Below are 23,717 nucleotides of genomic sequence, written 5' to 3'. Positions count from 1 at the left end.
AGGTAACGTCATAGTAATGCTCTCTGCCAACTAGGATTCTGGTAAGGGGCTGTCCAATAATTATGAGCCCTGGAGGGAGAGTAAAATGGGAGAGGGACAGTGGCGTAGCGTGGGTCATCCGATGGGGGAACACAAGCCGGTTTTTTTTTGCAATTTTTCTATGGCATTTTTAAAATTTTTCAATCTACTATAGTGGGGGTGGGCATGTGTCCCCCCCCCGTGCCCCTATGACGCTACACCACTGTGAGGGGGCAAGCGATTTTTGGCGGGCGAAAGGAGGGCAAGCAATTTGTGGCCAGCCGAGAGGGGCACACATTCATGGGGCGCCTTTTAAATAAAACGCTCTAAAAAGGCGTATAGGAAAACCAGGGAGGAAAACAGTACCGGTACTAAACGCTTTAATATTCAAATTTTCCTGCTACTTTCGCTTTCGCAACACATATTTGGGATGTTTAAGGGGGGCAAAGAATTTTGCTGGGCCAAGTGGGGGGGGCGGCAAGAAATTTTTTGCAGGCCGAGGGGGGGCAAGCAATTTTTGATTTTGATGTGCCAAAATATTGGCCCCCCCTTAAACACTAAGATTTTGGGGAACCCGAATTTAAAACCTTGATTGTCTTATCAGTATAATGCGAGCGCAGCGACTTGGAAATTTTGCATATTTGAATGTGTTCCTAATTTTTAGGCATAATATAGATACTGATGCCCAAAAAATATCGCTTGCCCCCCCTGTCGACCTGCCAAAAATTTACTTTTGGCCTGCCAAGAAAATTTTGCCCCGAGTTCTTTTACAATCAAAATGTGTGCACAATCTGTATTAACAATCAAAAAGGGGTCGGGGGACAAAAGGTTTTTTTGGACGTCAAAAGGGGGGGAGATTTTTGGCACAGCCGGTGGGGGGGGGGAAGCATTTTTTGGCAGTCCATTTTGAGAACTCGCCAACAGGGGTAGGCCTACACATAATTATTGTACATCAGCCCATAATTAAGAGGACGGGATCACTTTTTCTATATATCTAGGCCTATTCCCAGGGGGCTTTTATTTCGACAGCGAGTCTGGTGGAAAATTTTGTTCATTATATTTAATTCCCAATTCCATGTTAATTGTTTATTAGGGGGCTGGCATTTTCTTCGGAAGGAGGGTCCCAAATATGTCGGTGACCGGAGTCAATTTTTAACGCCCCCCTATCGTGGGTCAAAAAATTTATGACCCCCCCTCTAAGTCTGACACAAGTCAATTTATTCATTGCCGGAACTAATTTAGGCGCGGACCTTGTCAAAAGTTAAAAACGAAGAAAGTGTAAAGAAGGCGTGTGAAGTGCGTAAAAATTTTGTATTTATATAGATTGTATGCAGATTGTACCAGCCCTTACCGTAATAATTCCCCGTATTTTGGGTGCTAAAAATTATAACCCCACTATTTTTGGTCTACAAATTCTATGACCCCCCAGTATATGGGACCCATCCCCTTCCGAAGAAATTACAGCCCCCTTAATTTATTTACGATAAACTATTTTATTACATGTACACCCGCGCATGTACAGTAATACCAGTTTCGAGGTTTATGGTTGTGACGAAGAGATGACGTATGAAATGAATATTAATGAGGAGGAAAAAATGTGAGAGTACTAAATAATGTGAGGAGGTCGAAAAGCATCGTTAAAAACAACAACAACAAAAAAGAATTTTCTTATAAAAGTTGAGCTTTGAAAATGGTTAGGAGAAAATTGGGTGACTATTTGACCCGCGAATTTATGTGGCAAGTGCAACCTGTGTAACAAGTTTCAGTGGTCATGGTGGAGTGTAATCATGGGATTCATGCATATGTATGCATTCACTGAACAGGTAAGCTTAACAATTTAAATGTTTAGTAAAGTTGGTATAAAACTAAACTGACTACTCGCCATTAATTATCAGATTATATACTAGGACGTAAGACAACGTATTTCCTTGTAGTTGTAGTAGTATGTAATGTTGACGTTCATGCGTTGTCAATAGTTATTGAAAATGAAATCATCTGAGCTGACATGTGAGAGGAGAGCGTGGCCTAGCGGTTAAGGCATAGGACCAGGGCTGTCAACTCTCACGCATTGGGTCACTTTCTCACGGTCTCACGCCTCACGCAAAAAGCTTGAAAATGAGTAAAATCTCACGCATCGTCATGGATAATTTGTAGCTCCTACCCCCCCCGCTTTTCACATTCTCGAGCGCTGAAGCTCAAATAATCATGGTACAAATTGAACATTGCAGTCGGCAAATCCCGGTACGCGTCCGTCTCACGCCAAGCAATTCCAAAAAGTTGACAGCCCTGATAGGACTGTGAACCCAAGGGTCAAGGGTTCGAATCCCAGGTCCGGCTCTTTGTGTCCTTGAGCAAGACACTTCACTCTACTTGCTTAGTGCTTGGAGGGCACTTTAAGCTGTCGGTCCTGTGTACATGCATATTTTCTCACATTAATGTAGTGTGCACGTTAAAGAACGTCACAGGCTATTCGAAAAGAGCAGGGGATCATCCGGTCATGTTGACTGTACTTCAAAATACACTCATCTACTCTAGGTTCCAGAGTAAAAAATAAGTACAGCTTGTCTGTACGCAGTGCGACAATACATATGAGGGAGGCACTTATAAGGAAGAAGAAGAAGAAGATGTGTTGTTGTACGTGATAATGTGTACTATACACGAGTCATGAATCTCGTGATATGATGTACAAATCATTAAGTAGTCATGTACTGTATGTATTCTCAGTAGAAGTTTCAATTTAATGAACATTTAAACACTGCTGCAGGCTGTCAGCTTTCAAGTTTCAACAGATCGGCAGCTGTGTATATATGCTGTTGCAGGTTGGTATGAAAGATGAATTCAAATTTGCCATCATTTCAAACCGCGTCATTTTAAAGTTAATTTTTTATTACTTCCGTGGTCCGAGCTGTGCGCCAAGCGTAGACGAGCGTATACACACAGAAGAAATAAACAAACACGCTGATTGGCTGATCAACGCACTTGACAACAAGCCGGTTGACCCATTGGTCTTCAGCGCGGCGTGTAGCAGGCGACCTTGTCACTTACTACGCGATCGCAATTCACCAGCGCGTACCCGGACCACGGAAGTAATAAAAATTAACTTTATATATCAAATTAAAGCCCTTGAGTTACAAAGAAAGCCAAAACTGAAAACCGTTTTGTCAGACATAGCGCTTTCCGTAGCAAAGTTCAAAGATTGATGTTCATCAAAAACATTCAGCCAATATTTAAAATGCAAAAAACAACAACAAAAATAGCATAATCTCATGATAGTTGAGCAGCTTTTCTATCGAACTGCAATCAAAATCCCTGTAAAATTCCATGTGAAATTATTTCATCACAAAAGTAGGGCCTAAATCATACATTTGGGTCAAGTGAAGTATTGACAACATATTTATGTAGGTTTCGTTGAAAAATCTTTTCTTTTAATTTTTTAATGACAATATGTAGGACTAATTGTGTTTGGGCCAATTTGGCTGACTAGCAAATTGTGTTTTAACTAAGGTTTGCCTTTCATACCTACATGCTGATACAATGTACATGCAATGAGACCGCGATCGTATATAAGTACGGTATTTCAAACTACAACACAAATGCAAGACCTTGGAACAATTACGACAAGTCTAACCAATCATGAGTGAGTTGGCATGGTTGGCACACGCTGGCGTACATCGCACAGTGTACACAAAAATCGTAACACTATACATGTACGTCAGACTGTGTTCATTCAATTGAAATTTCTACTTGTTTAAGTTTAACCAGGCGGTCTGGGTGGACACACACAAGGGTCCTGATGGGACCATCAAGCAAAATGCTTTTAAGCCAAGCCTTAAAAGATTTAGATTTAGTGTAGGCCTACGGTACTACCGGTATGCATTTATATGCAGAGTAGCTTTAAATGCACAAGAAATAGCCACAAATTGCTCAGTGATGAACTTCACATTGGAGGCTAGAGTCCGGGGCTAGAGACTAGACTGTTGTGTTCGAAATCTAGTCAGATTCGCTGAAGCATGACACCATGTAAAGGAATGGAACTTGCAGAGTAACCCATGGGACGGGGTGGAGGTGGAGGGGGTACTCAATCAAGTTTGGTTTTGGTAAGGGTGTGCTGCTGAGAATTTGAAAATGAACCCATCAATAGACGTACAGTGTAAAGAAAATTGGACCCATCGGTACATGTATAAATTTAGTATGTACCTGTACCAAAATTTACAATTTTCGGCCGAATTTAACCCAAATCATCAAGTAATTGGTACGATTACCAAATAGGGTGCAACTTGCTAGACTTGAGTCCAGTCCACGTTTACGGAGTTCAGGGTTAGAGGTTATGGTTGGAGTAGAGCAGTCTTGTAAGAAGACTAGTCGAGTTGCACCCCTATTCGGCAATTGTTCCAAGTAATGTTTACCTATTTTCCCCTGAATTTTGGTGAAATTTCACAAATTTCGGCTAGATTGAGGCAAAATTGGGCTATTTTCCAAGTTAAATGTACTGATTTACCCCAAGTAAACACAGCCGATCATGACAGGCGATCACATCAAAAATGTTGCTAATTGCACTTCAACAAAATTTTGGACTGTTAAAAAAATGGGCAATATTTATAGAACTTTAACTCATTCAAAATAACTTGCATCCAAATTTCAACATTAAAGGTCCATAACCCGATCAACATCATCATCCCCCCCTCAAATTTTACTCAATGTTGTTGATGAGTTTTTGATATCATAAAATGAAACATATTTTTCTCATTACCATCCTGCAATTTGACGCTTCAAATTGATGTATTTCATATTAGAATATTATATAATAAGATTTGATCTGTGCAATATGACTTTTAAAGGGCAGTCATCTCTCATGTATTTGGTGTCATGCATGAGTCTCACACATTTTTACACATTTAGACACTTTTTATCATGCTCGCTATCACAGACCAACAGTAAAACCTGACATATTGTCAAAATATAGTTTGTATTTTATCCCCACTCCCTACCCCCCCCCCAAAAAAAAAACAAAACAAAACAAAACAACAAAACAAACACACACACACTTTTTGGCTTCTGAAGCACCCTGGTGACAAAAATCAGGGGTGAACAAATCAACAATTTCCAATTTTAGTCGCCAAACAATATTTCAGTCCCAGTATGCCCCTGTTCAACAATATCTCATGTCAAGCAATCTGGAAAATTGTTGACAGTCCTGCTTTTATTAGTTTAATCTAAATTCCAGCAAAATATCTAGAGGTTTTTTTTTCTATAGTCAAGGTACCGTACTAGCTCTCTACTATTTCACAAAAATGATCTGACAACCTTTTATTTCAAACTCTAATGGTGACCCGCAGGTCAAAATGCTAGAATTGTACATTAAACACACCTAAACAGACACAATGCAATTTGCAGGCAGCAGCTTAATCAGCGCCAATATTGCAACATTGAAACAAACAACTACAAACATCCAATCCAACCCAACCCCAACTCCATCCCCAGTAGGCAATGAGGATATTAAAGTGCCTTGCCCAAGGACACAAAAAATGTGCATGTTCCTGCAAAATTTCCCTGCGCAAATGGCTATTTTCAACAAAATTTCACGAGCAACAAGTAATAAGTATTTATACCTAGGCTATTTCATATACAAGAATCAACAACATGGTTTTTGCTGCTTTTTAAACAAAGTTATCACTAAAAGTTTTGGAAACCAGAACCAAATACTAGTATATAATGCATCATCCCGCCCAAAAATGAATCAATCCTACACGGCACGAACACATGCAAAATCAGTGCACGTAGATCACAGAGTGCCATTATATACAAGTTCATTTCGTTCGGCTGCTAAGCAGGCTAAGTTCTCCATGTACTGCGATTTGAAGCGAAAGTGGTAATGGCATCTGGCAGTAAAAAGTTGTCAAAGTCCCCCAACAATTTGTGCACATTTAGCAAGTACCGGTAGGATGTTCTTTGCCTTCCAGTTCTTTTTTTAGTACCATGTATTAAATGGGGTGTAAACAGCTCATATCTATTATTTTGCATGGTTAATCTTCCTGCAACCTCACGATATACCACAGGAATCATAGTTGTTTTGATTTGACAGAGTTGATAAGAGGCACAGTGTTGGTGATGGTATTACTTTCATTACTAACAACATGGTCAGTGCGGTTGATGTTCAGCATTTTCCTGTAACATGATGTACCAAAAGCATTGATCTTATTTTCCATGTCAGTAGATATCACCCGGACTTGCAGCCATAAAGCAATACTGTAACACATGGGGTGTGGTGCCATTATACAAGTACACTCCTCGTACTTTTTTAACTGCTTTTGTGATTGGCTGCCTTGATATAGGAGTGTATGAACAGTAAATATTAAACATTGGACATCGATGATCTTATTTTCCATGACAGTAGATATCACCCCGGACTCGCAGCCATAAAGCAATACTGTAACACATGGGGTGTGCAGTGCCATTATACAAGTACACTCGTCGTACTTTTTTAACTGCTTTTGTGATTGGCTGCCTTGATATAGGAGTGTATGAACAGTAAATATTAAACATTGGACATCGATGATCTTATTTTCCATGACAGTAGATATCACCCTGGACTCGCAGCCATAAAGCAATACTGTAACACATGGGGTGTGCAGTGCCATTATACAAGTACACTCGTCGTACTTTTTTAACTGCTTTTGTGATTGGCTGCCTTGAGATAGGAGTGTATGATGAACAGTAAATATTAAACATTGGACATCTCAAACAATTCATTTACATTGATTTCTTATGATGGTTGTATCCAACCAAGATTGTTGGAGAATACCCCCGGGGGGGGGGTTCTCAGTAGGCCTACAACTGACCATACGGGGACGTGCCGCAAATATGGGTAGCATTTTCAGCCTCTTGGTATATCAATGACCCCTTTTTCAAAGCCTATTTTGGTATATGAATGGGTCCTTTTTTCAAATTTTCTCAATTTTTTCGGAAAATAGCCCAATTTTTCCTTAATCTAGCCAAAATTTTCACACTTTTGGGTTAAATTTGGCCGAAAATTTTGACTTTTGGTATATAAATGGGTCCAAATTTCTTGAAAAATTGGTATATTCTGTATATTTATGGCCATGCGTTTTGAGTTGGGCCAGTAAATAGGTGGAGATGTTACATGCGCGCGACATTTTAGGGTTCATCTTTTTAATTTTCTCAGTTAATATGCAGCCTATGTAGTTAAATTTGGTGTCAAATTAAAGCTTGTGATGAGACCACTACAGTAAACCTTAAAAAAGTTGTAAAAAGTTATTAACATTTGAATAATTTGCATCTAATTAGCATAATGTGCGGGGTGGAGGAGGATCAGGAGGAGGAAGATCAGGAGGAGCAAATTTGATAAAAGTGACCCCAGGGGTCATATGATGCTAGAGGTCCATTTCTTTTTCACATTTTTACAATTCACTTAAAACTGCATAATATAACACCATACAATCATATTCCAGGTAATTTAATTTGCTTTTAGAAACAATTTTGCATATTTTATTTTCCGTTGGGGTTACACATTGAAGTCAATGGGAAAATATGCCTTGAAAGAGGCTGGCGCAAAATCATTTTAATTTTATTGAACCCTATGATGTTATATATGTATTTAAAGCTCTGACTGAGAGGAATTCAAATATGGAACTTTTAAGTATGTGGGGTGAAGCTAACTTTTTTTTTTAATTTGTCAAATTTTACATTTTTTCCCTAAAATATTTGGTATTTTCAGTTTCATAACTCCTTAGTGTTACACCCTGTGCCATTTTAAAGTGCATTTTTTGGATTCCTTGGTTCATTTGCAGCAAGAAAATGTATACTTTTATATATGTTGGGTATAATATGTGAAAGATATGCATATATCTAAACGAAAAAACATGCAATTTTCATCTCACGAAAACATGTAACGCATTACCGGCCCAACTCAAAACGCATGGCCTTATGGGTCCACTTTCAAATTCTCAGCGGCACGTCCCTACCAAAACCAAACTTGAGTACCCCCCCCCGGGAGAATACCATTACCACCATCAATAAACAGGGTATAAAACTATTTATTTATATTTTATCTTTCATTGATTTCTAAAGATGGTTGTATCCAACCAAAATTGTTATAAACTCAATCCATTAAAGTGATTAATTTGAATCATAAGAATTTCATTTGAGGACAGTTATTACTGATGAATAGAGGCCACTGTCTACCAAATGTTCAAAACAGTGTTGAAGGCAAACTAATCTTTTAACAATTCCAATGTTATTTACAGGTATTTGAAAAGATCACTGCTGGCACACCATTCTATCTACAGATGCTAAGGTAAGCTTTGCCAGCCCACTGCCTTCTACCCAAAACTTTTTTGAGACAAAAGAAGGAATATGAAATGAAAAATATGTGTGTGTTCAAACGTAATGTACCAGTGGCAAAATTGCCTATTTGGGCCCCTGCCCCCTAGTGCAAGGAAAAAAGAGGAAAAAGGAGGGAGAGAGGAAGAGAGATATGGGAATCCATATCTGATATGCAATACCATACGATTATTATCATTAAGCCTGGCAAAATTGTCTATTTGGGCCCCCGACCACCTAGTTTGGGCCCCCGGGTTTGGGCCCCCGCCCGGCCCATACAGGCTTGCCTGTATATAGTCCCCCATACAACCACAAAGTTCCTAAAAATAGGGCTACAGTTGAATCTTCTCCCCCATACAGCATATTCCAAAATGTTCATGGAGCTTATTAGGCGTAAGTTAATGTAACCTCGGCATGCTTTCTCATGGTCTGCGAGCGGGTTGAACCAACACACATAGACGTTGGTACCATTCCTACAATAGGCTGGGACAAGTTACTCCATGTGTCTGTGGTGGGGACAGTTCCTCCTCTCAACAGGCCTATGGATATTATCGCCGACTTGCTACTTTAATGGCATCTCATTTGTTTACAAGTCTCTTTTTGGATAAGTTTTCCTTGCTGGCCTTCCATACTACACAATTTTCACACCTACATGTATAGAGTGTATGCAATTAACCAACCGGAACGGTATAACAATTGAAATGACAGTTGTGTTGGAATATGTTGGAATACAGTTCTACAATAACTGAATATGACAGAGGGATAAGTTGTGATACAAAAAAAAATAGAATTTTCTCTAAAAAATAATTTTGGTACATATTAACATCAACAATGCACATGTAAAATATGAGCGTGCACAGCGCCCTCGTTCAGCTTTAAAAATTCTTGAAATTTCAGCCTCTCTGAGCCTTACTTGCAAATGGTAAACTTTGGAGGTGCATAACAATGTGCACCATCATTATCCCAACCTGCATTTTGCATTTTTTTGAAGTATCAAATGGTTACATTACAAAAACCAAGAAGAAAAGTTGGGATCTTGATGGCGCACAAAATCATCAAATCCAATGATTTGATGAAAAGCGCCCTCATGCAAACTTCAAATCATCATAACGGGCTGCGCCATCAAGATCCCAAGTCCGAACAAGTTTGAAATTAAAGACCTCAATGGTAAGTTGCATTTTTCAGCAAAAAGTTTTTGGGATTTCGATGGCGCATATAGTTAACAGAGGTCAAAGGTCAAAATTTCCTATTTTCGCACATATTTACATGCCTGTATTATTGTGCGCCAACGTCACCAGACTCTCCGAATAGCATTTCATCAAAGAAGAGAAGATTCTCTGCAAGTACTGAAAAAATTAGCATGAATTTGTTTTTCACATAATTATGATAGATACCCACTGATCAATAACCAGGGATCCCCATGGCCCCATGTAGGGCACAAAAGAGGGTGCCCTTGCAGGCAACAGGCATGCAGAGCAGGAGGTTCATACATTTATGCTGTTCCATTTGTTCCATGAGGGACAATTTTAGTAGTTTTTTTTTTTTTTTTTTTTTACTATGCCTCAAAAGATATTTAAAACATCTAAATTCATCAAGGTACAGTAGTGCACCCTGTTAATTAATAATATTATAGGTTTAATTTACTGAAAACCACATAACATAATATGTGCAAAATCATTGTATGTTCATTCTTCCAGGTTTGTGATCAGCTCCCCTTTTTAGAGGCTGTTTGGTCTTTTGATCCTTTAATGAGTATTTTCGTTTGTTTGCTTGCTTGGTTGTTTTACAGATAATTCATCACAATGAGTGACAATAGTGCAACTGGTGATTCAGATCAGAGCTGTCAGCGGAGTGCAGTGATTAGTGAAGTATTTGATTTCGAGATAAAACAAAGGAGAAAAGGGTCTTTAAAGGTGCTGCTGAAAAAGAGGGTAAGGTATGGTAAAAGTTTCTGTCTTCATGACAAGTACTTTGTTGTAAGTCATAAATGGCCATACAAAGTGTTATACAGTGTGGGCCAAAAACAACTTTACCCAATTTCAGAGGGTGGTTGCTCAAAATATAGAAGAGCTATTCATGAGAATGTTACATATTCTAAAGTTATATCTTCCTAAGAGTATATGGTGAAGAAATGAAAGCAAAGGAAGCTAAATTAACAAAATGGTGCTAGTTTTACGTCCGAGGGTCAAAAATCACTTTGTCCACACGTAATTCAATGGGATTTGTCCGCTTGCTAAGAGTAAGGCATACATATGGGCATACATGTAATTAGTAAACACGTTTGGCTTGTCTTTAAAAAGTGATGATTGTTTTATATGCATGAAAGAAATGCAATCGATTTTTAATCCCCATTTACTTATAATGTACTCGAACTTCACTCCTGTCATTGACCAACAATTAGCATAAAAATTACACAATTACAAAGGTTTCATCTGGCGCAAGTTTTGAATTTTAAATAGGTCTTCGTGCATTTTGAGACTGCGTGGCTTATTTCTAAATATGTTTGCAAGGTGTCAAGATAAGGCAATTCACAACACAAGAGAGGACTTTTATGGCAGAGGTATACTTAAGAACAGATAGCTTTTTGGAAGTGCAGCGTCAATTTCGTATTCGTTTCCCGAACGTAAGAGTCCCGCCAAAACCTACCATAACTCTACACATGAACAACTTTCACAACCTCGGAAGTGTGATGAATAGATGCAAAGCACGGAGCGGACGTCCAAGAACTGACCGTTCAGCATGTTCAGCTGCAAATATTGCAGCGGTTCAAAGGAACTTGCAGCTAACCCCACAGTCAGTTGTCGACGCAACAATTTGCCGGCCGAACATACCACAAACGCAAAAAGTGCAAACATTCTTGTAGATAACATTTGACAAAAAATTACAAAAAATGAAGGCCTGAGGTTACAATAATTGCTTTTGCGCATATTTGAAGAGAATTGTTTTTTTATATCTTTGCAGCATAAAAGCTGCATATCATGACGAAATATCGTGGCTTGATATTTAAATTGTTTATGTTTGATTTATTTGGTTGTGTTATATAAAATTGTTGAACAAATGTGTGCGTATGCTGAGTGGTTCTCATTCTCTATCGAACTCGGTATTGCAAGTGATGCGACGCGACAGCTAGTCATTGCTAGTAGGCCTTCGCGTGGACAAAGCTAATTTTGACCCTTTGATTTTAAACTAGCATCACGTTTTTAATTTAATACATTTTTGGATAGTTTTTCCACCAAATACTCTTAAGAAGATGTTCTTTGCGAATATGTGAAAACAATTTGATGCAGACTTTTCAATTTTGAGATATGAACCTTTTTATTTGGGTAAAGTTGTTTTTGGCCCACACTGTATGATGTAAAATTAGATAATAACTATAAATTTTGATTCATTGAAGACAGCTTTTTACTTTTATGAAATTATAATATTTATTACTGGTATAATCTACTCAACTGGACTTAATATTCTGATCATCTGCCAGTAAAAGTTCATTGACCTATGAAGCGGATGTTGTTGTATCACAGGTCACATTGCAGTTCAATCTGAGATATATCTTTTTGATCGCTGGACTGTAGGCTTCCACCAAGTTATGACCATTGGCAGGAGCTCCTGCCAAGTTTGCAAAACGCATGTACCAGCATAGACGAGCCAGCACTGGTTGTGGAGACTCTGCAAACATTATTTTGACAACAAGGATATTAAAGGCCTATAGATAGTAACATCACTGCTCTTCTCCATCTGACTCATTAGCTCAGTTGGTAGAGCATCGGTCCGAAGGTCCCAGGTTCAAATCCTAGATGGTCAGTGAAATTTTTTCACTGGCTGTCATTCATGTATGTGGAGACATTTGTTAAAAACCTTTCTCATAAGGATATTAAAATCTTGGACAGAGAAAGCAGATGGTATGGGCAAATTTATGTGAAACGGGAGGAGGGAGTGGCCTACGTCATAACTTTGCAAGAGCCTATACAGTTTAGCGATCAAGAATATATCTATCAGGTTGAATTCATTTATGTGACCTGTGATACAAACACATCCGCTTCACAGTTCAATGAAAATTTACTGCCAAAAGATCAGTAGGGCTAATTGAACGTGAAATTTCCCACTCAAAAATAGAAAGTCCAGTTGACTAGACTATAATACAAATATTATTATTATTTTCTACCTGGATGAATGATAATCTTTACAACTGTTCAGCTTTTACTGGATATTTGAGCCCCAGTGGCTTTTGGCATCTGGAAGGAATAAATAGTTTGTTTGGGTCAGGGTTCGGACCGACCCCTCTCATGCCAAGCACTAGGTAGGCTACTGGTAGCTGACCGGTGGCTATGGGTATTTTGCTGGCCCAGCCAATGAAAGCATGCTATCTCTATTGGTGATTGTGTCATCACATCATGCGCTTGCAGTGCATATATCTGGTAGTACTATTTTAAGTATATTTGTATATACATGTACCTGGATTCCAGTTACATACAGATGATGACAACAATGTACAGGGTACTGTGCCAGTGTTGTAGTCGAGTCCTCAATGTTCGAGTCTGAGTCCTTTCTGTTCGAGTCCGCATCCCTGCCAGTTTCTGATGTCCGAGTCCTCAATGTCCGAGTCCGAGTCCTTATGTATCAAAGTCGAGCCCTAGGCTTTTCACAATATATTAAAGGGATCAGCCGGTCATGTTATGTTTTGCCATATTATCATTGTTTATGAATTAATAAACATACCTGGTTCGTTTTTAAAGTACAAAAAACCTCTCTGTTATAAAGAAATACAATTAAAATATCTTTAAATTTCCCGGTATTGGGGAGGGGGGGCGGCCATTTTCCATCATTTCTTGACGTCACTACAGCCCAAGTATCGATACAGCCGAGTGGGCAATGCTAGTTTTTCCTAGGGAGGTTATCCACTTCACTCATGTGTGACTAACAAACTGATTTGTTCTCGCTGTTTAGCATGTTTATGAATGTGTATGAATCTATGTTAATACACAGTGTTACCGTCAACATTTGTCTAATGGCGCTATGGGCTCCCTTGACATAAGTGGAATTAGGCACAACCTAAAAGTGCCCTCCCGTAAAATTCCCACAAGCAAATAATGGCATGGACCCTTAATTGTTGGGATTTCAGAGGAGGGAGCTCTCTATTTGCACATGAAATTTACCCCAAGGCAAAGGAAGGAGCCCAGGTGCGCCATTAGGCGAATGTTTACGGTATGAGTCTTATTTTTTATTCGCCTTAAATAACCCAAACAAACTTTAGGGCTCCTTCGGTTGGTTTTTTTTTGTCAAAAAAAGGGTGTTTTTTTTGTCAAAAAAAGGGGGTCCTATGAAAAGGTTTGAATACAAAAATGATTCTCGTATACTGCATCTATGCACAGTTTCCACCTCGATACACCCGAGTTCACAGATATTTCCAGCACAGCGAGTCTAGTCATAGCATCATAAGAGCTGTGTGAGATCTATTTGAAATAGACATCTGTGATTGTTTTTTGTCCAAACCTCAAGTGTTCCCTTCATCCAATCATAATTTTTTATATTCAATGAAATCTAACACTTCCCTAAAAACACCTTTTTACATTAGGTCAACAGATAACACAATTCAATGTTATAGCAAGGCGAATGTGGTAAATCTGTTGAAAACTAAAAAAATGTAGGTTTTAAAAGTCAAAACCTGTTTTGTCACACGGTTGTAAATTCAATGAACTACAACTTTGCTAAAGAGTGCTTACAAATTGATGTGATTCAGTGGGGGCCCCAAGAAAATGGGGGTAATTATGTATGGACACGCTAAAAATTAGGTGTCATTGACCGTGAAAAATAACTTTCTGGACAAAAAAAAGTATGAAATGTTTGTTAAATTTGTTCAAAATGCACACAAAGATTTGCGGGAAATTTCTAAATAAGGGGTCATTGGGTGTAGGATATAATTTAACTTCCTTTATATTTCACTATCATGTTTGAAGCAATACTATATAAAATGACAATATCTTTCAAATTTCAACCCCAATCGCAGGGGGGGGGGGGGCACTCATCACATACCTGTGCCCACCAGGGTACAAAACTAGGGTTCTATTGGTGTAGAAAATTTTAGAAAAAGGGGGTCATTTGGTGTTTTTTACCCAATTTTACAGTACAAAATAGACATCATTTATTTTACTCAAAAATTTCAATTTTGAGGAATAATTGTTCAAATAAGGGGGTCATTCAGTGTAGGCTACAGAAAAAAACTTGGTCATTGGGTGTAGAATTTGCCAAAAATACCAGGGTCTTTTCATGGGCGCATGACCTATATCAATATATGGGAGTGCCCCCCCCCCCCCTGGCCAATTGATGCAACCCAAGCCAGCAAATCCACGGCCAGGTGGGTGTCGATTTCGCCCAAACATGGGCTAATTTCTGCATTAAACAGAATTGCACACACAACACTTTGGATGACATTATCATTTCATAGGGCATGTAAAAGCATATGTGTGCATTAAAATGGGTGTGCATTCGAGCCAAATCGCGTTAGTATGGCGTTGATTACATTGAACTTAAAGCTCATTGCCATTGTGACAACCATCATATATTGTAGTATACAGAAAGTCCCACACATCAGCAGGTAAAATAACTGCTGAATCGATTTAATTAGCTCATTAAAATGAACGAAAATAAAAGACCTAAAAAGACCCAATTTTGCCGGACTCGAGGAGGACTTGGAGCCGGGTCCCGAGTCCTTGGGGTTCGAGTCCGAGTCCGCCGAGTCTTTAGCGTCCGAGTCCTTGAAAAAAGGACTCGAGTCCTCCAACACTGTACTGTGTACCAATTATAATTTGTCCAGTTAAATTGTCTGTGGCCTTGTAAACTGTACTTATATAAAACAAAATTATTGAGACCTGCTCCCGCGAAAACCTGGGCAAAGTTGGGAAACGCCCAAAAAATGTGTAGAAAAACAGTATGAAAATGTTCACATGCGGAATGTTGGCCATCACAATATTTGAATTTCGAAAAACCTTATATGTAAAAGGGGAGGGGGCAAAGATTTTTTTTTCATGTTTAAAGGGAGGATATCACCTTGGTCTGGGGCGGACATTTTATAAATGAATTTAGAAGAGAATTTAGAAAAATTTTAAAAAACTGACCCGTGCGAAGTTTCTAAAATTTTCAGAGTAGATCCTGTGTCATATACTGGGTACCCAAAAAGGTGGTTTTGTTACATTTTGATGTGCAGCGTGGATTTCAAAACACTGTCTCTTGAGTATTCCTTCACTTAGAAGATTCAATTAGGTCTTAAACTATTCTATATTAAGCTACTCATGTTTTAAACCTGTTTTAAAATAATTTTTAATTATTTTCGTATGACGTTTGGCATGAAATGTGCCAAGGGTGGTTGAGGATTAGGGGGAGGGATTTGTATCGTAAATTTGATCTAAAACCCCCATTAAAAATTTGAATTTAGGAAAAAAATGTCTGAATGAACTACCAGACATCTAAACCAAGTATATAAATACAGAAGGTCATTTAAAAGACTAATACTTGCCCAGAATGATTGTAAATATGGAAAAAAGAGGTGGGGTTAAATCCAGTGGCGTAACCAGTGGGGTGGCCGGGGGGCAAGCGGCCCCCCGGACACACAAAAACTGGGAAGAAGAGCAAAAAAAATTGGGAAGGGGAAAAGGGGGAAGGAGAGAAAAAGAGGGAAGAAAAACAGGGAAGGAGAAGAGAAAAAGGGGAAAAAGGGAAGAAGAGAAAGGGAAAGAAGAAAAGAAAAAAAGGGGAAAAAGGGAAGGAGAAGAGAAAAGGGAAGGAAAAGAGAAAAGGGAAAGAAAGAGGAATTTGAAATTTGTACTCTGAAACACTGATTTTTAGCTTCTAATATGCCAAAACCAGGAGCTTCTGGGGCTCCACCCCTTGACCCCCCTTGGGCTTTGCCCCTGGACCGCACCAGGGCCCTAAGGTGGCCCCTGGACCCCACCAGGGCCCTAAGGCGGCCCCTGGACCCCACCCGTTTAACGCTTATGCGGCAAGCCGCTCGCATGACTTTTGGTCAAGAATTGGGAAATTTTTCAATCTTGCCCCCCCGGAAGGTCAGGTCTGGTTACGCCCCTGGTTAAATCCCACCTACTTTGTGATTGTTTTTGCCCGCACTCTCTCATTTTTTAACCGATTTCCATAAAAAGGTGTCAAAACGCTCAGGATGATGAACCACTTCAAATGAGACGTGTAGGTAAAATGTTTGACAATTTCATTTTTTTACTATGTAACACAAAGGTACCCCAGGTTGTAACACAGGACCAGTATGTAGTACAAACATGTAGAAATATAAGCAAGTAGTTGCCCTACCTGCTCTTCTCCGAAAAAATAAAAAGTCCTACACCTCAATGATAATGAAACCTAGGTGGGATATGTTGTCAGTGTCACATGAAAAGGGTAAAAACAATTTTTGGCAATCCATTTTGAGAATTCACCCTGGGGTAGGCCATATAATTTTCGCACAGCTCCCATGGGGGTGAATTCTCAAAATGATTTAAAAAAAACCCTGCTGGCTCCTCACCCCCCCATTTGATGTGCTAAATTTATTTAACCTCCCCTTCGTCACTAATACTTATTCACCTTTCATCATACCAGAAAATGTCCAGGGACGTATTGCGCTCTCAGATTACCTCTGGAAATCATTTATTTACAACCTTCTTTAAAGGCATCATGAAATATATGCTGAATGCTTTTCTTGACACCCTTCCCACCAAAAGTCACTGGGTAAAACAAGTTTTAAATATCAAATCATATTTTTCCTAATAAGCGTCCAGTCTCTATTAAACGCCCAACCCAAAAAATGTCTAAATAGTGATTAATGATTATTAATGATTTCAATATGGATACAAATTCAATGCTTTTGTCTACTGTCGGCGACCGGTGCCCCTCCCCCATACAAATTCAGCGCTATTGTAATTGTTTATCACCAAGACAGTACTGTTGGTGACCGGTGCCCTCCCCTGTGCCATTGTCGCTTGAAACAGCTTTTATAAAGGTAAAAACGTACACTATTAATTAGTCCCTAATAAATGCCCACCCTTCATAAAATGTCACTGCCCATGGGCGCTTATAGGAACAATACGGTATAACGATTGTAGAAATCACAAGACCCTTCATCATGTTGAGAGTATACACAGTGTCCTTCATCATGTTCTTAATCATTGTAAAATCATGCTTGACCAAGGTTAGTATGCATGGCATCATAACTCTGTTTCCACATAATCATAGACACTCTCAAATATATATATCAGTGACCAGTCCTGGAAGTTCAACTGTGACCTAGATGGTGTCTTTTAAGTTGCTGGTACCATATACAGTAAGCCAAAAAATTAAGGTACCAGTTGTGTTCACCCCTGTATATCCTAAATAAAGACAAATGTGTCAAAATTAAACGAAATAAAAAGTTGCACATTTGTGTTTTAATTAATCAATGAAAGCACAACACTAGTTTTCCGTGCTAATCAATGAAAGCACAGCGCTAGTTATCTTGTGCGCGAAAGCTTTGTGTACAAATCAATAGGGCATGTAATGTGGCAAACTGCAACTTTTAAATTTAAATCTTCCTTGGGTTTTTGGATCGCTGTGTCTTTATATCTTAAATAATGTCAACAAATGAGGTCTTAAATTTGAGCTAAAAGATGCAGCTATTGGCTGTTGGTTCCAATTATTACATATCTGCCTTTGTTTAGGATATATACAGGAGGTGAACGTAACCTGTACCTTAATTTTTTGGCTTACTGTATATACAATGTAGTTCCTCCTGATATTCTTCCATGCAGCAAAGATCAGATCTGGTTCTCATAAATGAAAGCTGAAAATATTCCTTCAAGCAAAATATCCTAATATTACATTGCTTTGTTCATAAATAATTATGCTAGTTTAACCATAAGTTGACATGCAAGAACAGGGTTACAAAATACAGAGCTATTTTATTCTATTGAAATAGACAGTAGAGGCCTTTTTTTCTTTTCTTTTTCCCTCTCAGTCTTAAAAGAAAAAAAACCCCAAAAAACAATGAAGCCGGTATTTGGCAAAATTTCCAAATTGCTCAGTCAACATGCAGTCAATTCTTTACTCAAAATAAGACCAAGACTGCACACAGACATCGCCTGGTTAATAATTACTCGGTACAGCAACTAGAGATACTAAAATAAATACCCGGGATCGATACACATGAATGCGCTATGCACAATGTTGATATTCAGACGAAAATCTTTGGATACCGGGGTAGAAAATGATGAATATCTCCCATAAATGATTTTGTATAAAGAAGCCAGATGTGATTCCTTGCACTTGAATATACATGTTGAACAGATATGATAGGCGTTAGCTAGCGTCTTGAGGAAGAAGCTTGCGTCTTGAACTCAAAAACTGACAATAGTTCTGATTTTATATGTGCCAAATTATATAGCGCAGTGTATAGGTCAATCGTGGAGGTAGTCTAAAATCAGTAACCTATGGTGTACCATGCTAACTCACACCATAGATTTTTGATAATCTATGCTCACAGCGAGGTCAGTAGCCTTAGTCAGACGTCCTTCAGCCCATTATGCGTCTCAAAACTATTAAACAGGTCGGAACAAAATGGCCATGCGTGGCGGTGGATTCAACCTACATGTACCATGGCGATTTCTGCCATGAAGATATCAGGGCGATGACACTGGACTGGTCCATTTAATATGTTGTCTTTGTACCACTTAAAAGCTCTTTATGCTGATTAGATCGCATTTAAAGTTTCACTCGGTGTTCGAATGGTTCCGATCCTGTTGAAGCAGTCAAGCAGTTATCTGCTTTGGATCTGTAATTACAAATTTGTCAAACTCTATAATTTATAATAGAAGTTTGGTGTGAATTTCTACTGCTACAAACTTGACTACAACACCGTATGTTTTTGAATAGTCGCCCCCTTCAATTAAACACCCCACTATTTTTTTTCACCAAGATGTTTAAAAATGCGGATATTTCGTGTAGTGTGTAGTAAGCAGCTTTGCACACATGGTCACTAATGGTGTCGGTAATTGGCGAATATCTGGTTGTAAACCCGGAAGTGAACCGGAAGTCATCGTTCCTAAGTTCATAGTTTGTCATTTCGGCGTGAGTTTGAATTATTGATTTTAACACTTGATGAATCATTGTTTTAAAAATGACCTCTAATGATTAAATCCCCCCTCCCCCGTTTTGGGAGTGACTATTCAAGGAAATATGGTATTTCAGGATTAGAGTTTTTGCAATATGTAGAATAGGGTTGTGTCTGATGATGGTATGGTGGCAATATAACTTGCTTCAATCATGATCCATTATTACCAATTCAAGACAACGAATGTGTACTAAGTCGACCCTGCTTTATGGCATATACATGTATGTGATCAGCATTATACATGTATTGTAACTGTGTATCTTCATGACTGTATATCATTGAGCTATCATTGATAGTGCTGTCAGGAAATGTGAATAACAGTTGTGTGCATCTGCTACATGATATGTACATGTACTTTTAAATTAAAACAATCCACCTTGTTATTGTAATATATTTTTAAACATGGTAAATGAAAATCTCACATCATTAATCGCATTACACACCCAAAATCAAAGTACCATTAACCAACCGTTAATTGTGGTGACCAAGAAAGATGGTTACTGCGAAAGCAGGTGTGACCGCTAGTATTTAAAAAGTTGCCAATAAATACATGTATACATTTTTTTTTTCTTATAAAGTTAATATCGTAAGAAACCATACTGGTTTTAACAAACAGACCTATGGACAGTGGAATATTCAGTGGTTGCAATGATCATGTTAATTTTAAATTCCTTCCAGCATTGTATTTGACAGCTTTGATGAAGAGCTGAAGGAGATTGAATCAAGACATCACATGCAAGGGAGATGGACATAATCAGACAGTGAATACAAAAGAGCACCTAGACAGCTGGAATTACAACAGAAAGCAGCACTGATCAAAAAGTTGAAGCACGATGTTGTTGAATATCTATGCATGCAAGAGGCAGTAAATAATCATGGCATGGAGGTAAGAGGTTAAATGAATGTCGTATTTATATGAGTTCCTTTTCAGTAAGCTAGGGAAGGGAGTGAAATTGTAGTGGCATGATCACATTTAGTCTCGGTCCCAGCCTGTTTGTGCTCCTCCCTCACCAAACAAACCACCTGGTGACAACCTCGTTACTTCATATTATGTCTTTCTGATTGGCGAACATCAACTCCAAACTGGTATTTATACCACCGCATGGCTGTCTATCAACCACTGAAGCCCAGAGAGATCGTACTATTTTTATTATAACAATAGTGTGGTCCTTCTTGATAGACTATGATGAATTTGCTATCAATCAATCATTGGGCTTCAGTGGTTGATACAGATAGCCATGCAGTGGTATAAATCCACACCATGTGACTTCTCTGGCATGAAAGGCGATATCAGACGATTGGGGTCTCAGTGGCTGCCGCCGCTAGTCTATTCCTATTGTAGCTATTGCAAAGTCTGCACAAAAAGTAAAGCAGCTGTTATAAATACGCCTATAGCTTCAGAATTAATAATTGTTTATACAATATTTCTACATAGAAAGAAGGATGATTTATTTATGTGCATTTTGATACCACATACCTGAGGTCTTGTAGCAAGTCTAAGTGAGCTAGTTAGACCAATGGCATGTGCACACTGCATACATTTGATTGGTCAAAGTTTGTATTTCGACTGGTTTGAGTCGTTATTTCATTGACAAAACAGCAGTGAATGAATCCAATGATTGCATTGCATGCTTGGGTGCTAAAATAATCTCCAAAATGACACTTTTTAGCTACTTAAAAGCAAACCAGAGTAACTAGATGCTGTTGAAACTCACACAGTAGATAGTGTCTGAGATTTTGTTATTCAACTCTGCACATTCAATTACATTGGATTATTGTTTTTTAAGATATTTGAAAAAAGTCATCAAAAAAAGTGCTAGCTTACCCTCACACCCAAGGTGATTATACTTTACAAATTCAATTTGAAACCCTATTTATTTTCAATTTTGCCTCATTTTAGGCACTTCCTTGGGTCCTAGGGTTTGCAACCTTTTCACAAATCGAGTGGGATGGTCCATTCTTAACTTAGGGAGGGCATAGACAATTTTTAAAAAAAATTCACCCAAGAGGCCTCAAAGGGTTAATTTTGATGATAATACAATAAAGTTAAAAATCAGGTGATATATACATGTATGAATGGTTGTAGTTCGAACTAGGGACATGTCACTCTGACACCTAGAACTGTCTTGGCTGCCCTTTCAATTGTTATACCATTCCGGTTTAGGTTTAGGGTGTATAGGTGATGATGGTCCACTGGATTTTGTTGTACGAAATTAGGTGAGGCTATATAAGTGTATAAGTATGCAATGAATGCATTTATGTAAGCCAGGCCTATGTTCTGAAAATCTTAGCTCATCTTCACATTTTTATAATAAAGTAATGTTTCAACAGTGGGTTTCAACACAAATTACTGGCATATATTGCTATTTTGCCAGATAATAGGCCCTGATACGGGTGGTCGAATAATCTCAGCGCATCTATTTATTATAATTGTAACATTATTCCCCATTGCTCTAAAATGGATTAATTCAAAAAAAGTTAGTACCCGACGTTCTACTGCATTTTATAAGAATATCGCAGGAAAAGATCAAAATTTAAAAGAAATGGGAGTTTCGATTTGAACTTTTTTTTTGATGGTATTTTTTCAAATATCTTTTTAAAAAAACCCCAATAATCTAAGCTAACTGAATGGACAGTGGCATCCTCTTTTTATGGTAACAACAAACCATTGACTGTTTTGTTGACATTTTTAAAGAAAATGTTGAAAATTTGTTTTTTTCTTTTCAAGAAATTGAGGGTCAATAATAAACCTAAATGGCTGAAATTGCATCCTGAATCTGCCGCACATCCCTGTACCCACATTCCTACTAAGAACCCTCCTCCTGGGAGTCCGAGATTGTAGAAATCATTCGAGACCCCAAAAAGACAAAGACATTTACCATTATTATTGATTATCATATCATATGCTTTGTTCAGTGAAATTGCTTGCATAAAGGTAACACCAAAAATTGAGACACACAGTGTTTAAGTTCTTCCAAAACAGCATAAACAATATCCCATGGGATATTGTGTTATACCCCTTCAAAGGAAAAGTTCACTATTGAAAGGGTACACAAATTTTGAAACAAACCTTGCGTTAGATTCCATCAACTGCATAAATGATTACTGTTTGGTCTTTATTTTCTTGCAGAGAACCATGTCAACCTAAGGCTCCAACTCAATATCTGTGCATCTCTTCAATTTGTCACAATGTGCAGAGGAGGGAAAAGGATTTCTCCAGGCAGATAACTAGAAGAACCACAGATATTATAACGTTATCAGCAATGTTGTGGCAGGCTAAATGCATCCATACATAGAGCACAAGACAATGTGTATGATCATGGACATCTGATAAGTCAAAAAATGTATGAGCACAATATGCCATCAGACACTTACAGAGCAAGTGTTGTTCATAATGGTCCAAGTGTCATTTAAATGGTCCTGTACTGTGTAGCCAGATTATGTAGCTGCTGGGCGAAGATCACTTTTCCGAAGGTTCGCTATTCTGAATGTTTGCTATTCCGAATGTTCACTATTCTGAAAATTAAAAAGGTTCTCTATTGCCAAGGTTCTCTATTCTGAAAATAGAAAAGGTTCTCTATTCCGAAAACAGAAAAGGTCGCATGTCATAAGTTGGTAAAGGGTGGAGGGATTACACTCTTCTGAAAAATTGGGATATAAATTTGATTGGCTTTCCGTAACCCCATATCCTACAGCAGTGGTTGATACCTCATTTTAGGCCTAATATTATACTCTTCCAGTCTACTGAAGCATATAATTATACATTATTCAGTAAAAAAATCACATCAGTTGAAATGAAAAATGCCAGGGGTGGAGGAGCATGCTGATGTGGAGCAGGCGGATGCGGGAGTGTGCAATAGGGCTTATGTGAAAATTCACACATCGGCATGTCAAAACTGCTGGTTACTTTTTCAAATCTAGGGAGGGTATGATGTATTGACAGCTTTGAATGTTGAATTTGTACAACTAAAACAATTACTGACTACTTAAGGTGGTACTACATCTCCTGATAAATTTTGTGACTAATTTTGCATTTTTCTCAAAAAGTAACTGCACACTGGTAACAAAAGTTATATGTATATTATAGGGGCAAGAAATCCAATTACTTCACTGAAATTTCAGTGATTCAAGACAAGCGGTTCATTACATATGTTAATATATGAGGTAAATTCTAGCGGTACCTCTTTTCTTATCATAAATAACGTACCACTTGTCCTGA

General features: G+C 38.3%; 1 protein-coding gene and 1 long non-coding RNA gene across 3 annotated transcripts in view; one reads left to right on the top strand and one right to left on the bottom strand.

Moving 5' to 3' along the window:
- The window catches only part of LOC140165076 (uncharacterized), a 92,507-nt gene that overhangs the window by 3,991 nt on the left and 64,799 nt on the right, over positions 1-23,717 (bottom strand). The gene's annotated exons all lie outside the window — the stretch shown is intronic.
- Positions 1,731-20,378, top strand: LOC140164071 (uncharacterized). The gene is made up of 4 exons (XR_011860486.1): positions 1,731-1,841; positions 8,283-8,332; positions 10,148-10,289; positions 20,177-20,378. It is a non-coding gene; the product is annotated as an uncharacterized lncRNA (long non-coding RNA).

The sequence above is a fragment of the Amphiura filiformis genome, chromosome 11 (assembly GCF_039555335.1).
Source record: "Amphiura filiformis chromosome 11, Afil_fr2py, whole genome shotgun sequence".
NCBI lineage: Eukaryota > Metazoa > Echinodermata > Ophiuroidea > Amphilepidida > Amphiuridae > Amphiura > Amphiura filiformis.
Note: the sequence above shows the minus strand (reverse complement) of the source record. Positions and strands in the feature narration are given on the sequence as shown.